Below are 1930 nucleotides of genomic sequence, written 5' to 3' on the forward strand. Positions count from 1 at the left end.
AACCCTTAAGGTAGGATAGGTCGTGTACCCCTTGTGCGAAGTCGAGTCCATGTAATGGTTCAAATGAAACCATGTTGTGTTATGTTTGCTTTCAACTTGTTTTGATGGAAGACGTGCTTTCCTTCGGGAACTTGTAAACGACTACATCACCCATTTGGTCTTAATGCATGAGTTTGGCCCTTCTGGCCCTTGCTTAACTTAAAATTGTGTCACGCCCACCCCCTCACTAGGCATTCCATCTATACTGCTTTCCCTCATCTTTCCCAATCATGAGACCTTGACCGCTCCAACAGGATGCCTGTTGTAACACATACTGGTGCCTCTACTCAGCAGCAAGAAGCCGGAGCAGGAGCTAGTCGGGACCAAACCCAAGGGCAGGCTCCACCACCGCCACCACCTCCAAACATGGACATGGCTCAGCTTCTCCAAGCCTTCCGAGAGGAACGCCAAGCCAACACTGCAGCCCTCCAAATGATTGCCCAGGCTATCAACCGCCAGCCGGCGGGAAACGGCAATGGACGCTCCACGTTGGCAGAGTTCAAGAAGCATGCACCACCCACCTTCATCAAGACTGCTGAACCCCTGGATGCAGATGACTGGGTCCGCACCATTGAGGATCTGTTGGAACTAGTTGGCTGCACTGAAGACCGTGAGAGGGTGGCATATGCTGCCCACTGTCTCGGGGGAACTGCCAAAGCTTGGTGGGATGGATTCAAGGTCATGCATGCTGGGCAAAACATCACTTGGAATGACTTCAAGACAGAATTCCGCAAGGCCCATATTCCTTCCGGAATCATGGCCATCAAGAAGCATGAGTTCCGAGCCCTGAAGCAAGGAAGTAGCACTGTCAAGGAGTACATGCAGAAATTCAGTGTTCTGTCTAGGTATGCTCCTGAGGATGTCAGCACTGATGCTGCCAAAAGAGAGCGCTTCATGGAAGGCCTTAACCAGACTCTGCAGTACTCGCTTGTTGTGTGTGACTGCCCAACCTTTCCTGATCTGGTTAACAAGGCACTCATGCTTGAGGACAAGCGACGTGCTTTGGATGATAGCTGTAAGCGCAAGATGATCAACAAGGGTAGCTCCAGCAACCAGAAACCTCGCCCGTGGCAGCCAGTCCCGGTCAAGCCAACCTATCAGCAGCCAAGAGCCCCTGCACCCCGCACCAACTATCAGCCTCAACAGTATGCCAACCCCAGGCCAGCCTTCAACAGCCCCAATAACAATGCCAGCAAGGGCAGCAACCCCAATCAAGTCACTTGCTTCGGATGTGGTCAGGCAGGACACTATTCCAAGTATTGCCCCAACAAGAAGCCCGACGCCCCGCGCCCCAATGCGTAGAACCCAGGGCAAGGCCGTGGAATGCCACCAAGGAACCAAGCTCCTCGCAACCCGCCCAACAATGGCAAGGGTCGTGTGAATCATGTCACTGCAGAAGAAGCCTAGGAAGACCCGGACGTTGTGCTGGGTACATTCCTTGTCAACTCAGCACCTGCAACTGTCTTGTTTGATTCTGGAGCCACGCATTAATTTGTCACCCATGAGTTTGCATTAAAGAGTGGCATGACCCCTACACCCCTGAATAACCCTATGGTGGTACAAACCCCCAGAGCAAAGATGAGAGCCAAGATAGGATGTAAAGGAGTTGGGATTGTCATTAATGGGGTAGACTTCCTAGCAGACCTTATCGTCTTAAGATCACAAGGCTTGGATGTGATCTTAGGAATGAATTGGCTCATCAAGCACCAAGGCTTGTTAGATTGCGCCAACCGGACCATCACTGTAACCAATGACCAAGGAGTCGAGGTTAAATTTGCCTCCAACCGCTCCTCTGCTCAAGCCAACCAAGTCAACTGTCTGACTGAAGTTGGATTGGAGCAAGTGCCGGTGGTATGTGAATACCCCGATGTCTTTCCTGATGAGCTATCGG

At 51.8% G+C, this 1930-nt stretch overlaps 1 pseudogene; it reads left to right on the forward strand.

Annotated features, from left to right (window-relative positions):
• Positions 1 to 294: 294 nt before the first annotated feature.
• LOC147965646 (uncharacterized) lies at positions 295 to 1420 on the forward strand (annotated as a pseudogene).
• The last annotated feature ends 510 nt before the right edge of the window (positions 1421 to 1930 follow it).

Source organism: Triticum urartu, chromosome 6A, assembly GCF_056163025.1.
Source record: "Triticum urartu cultivar PI428250 chromosome 6A, HENAU_Tu73, whole genome shotgun sequence".
Classification (NCBI taxonomy): Eukaryota; Viridiplantae; Streptophyta; class Magnoliopsida; order Poales; family Poaceae; genus Triticum; species Triticum urartu.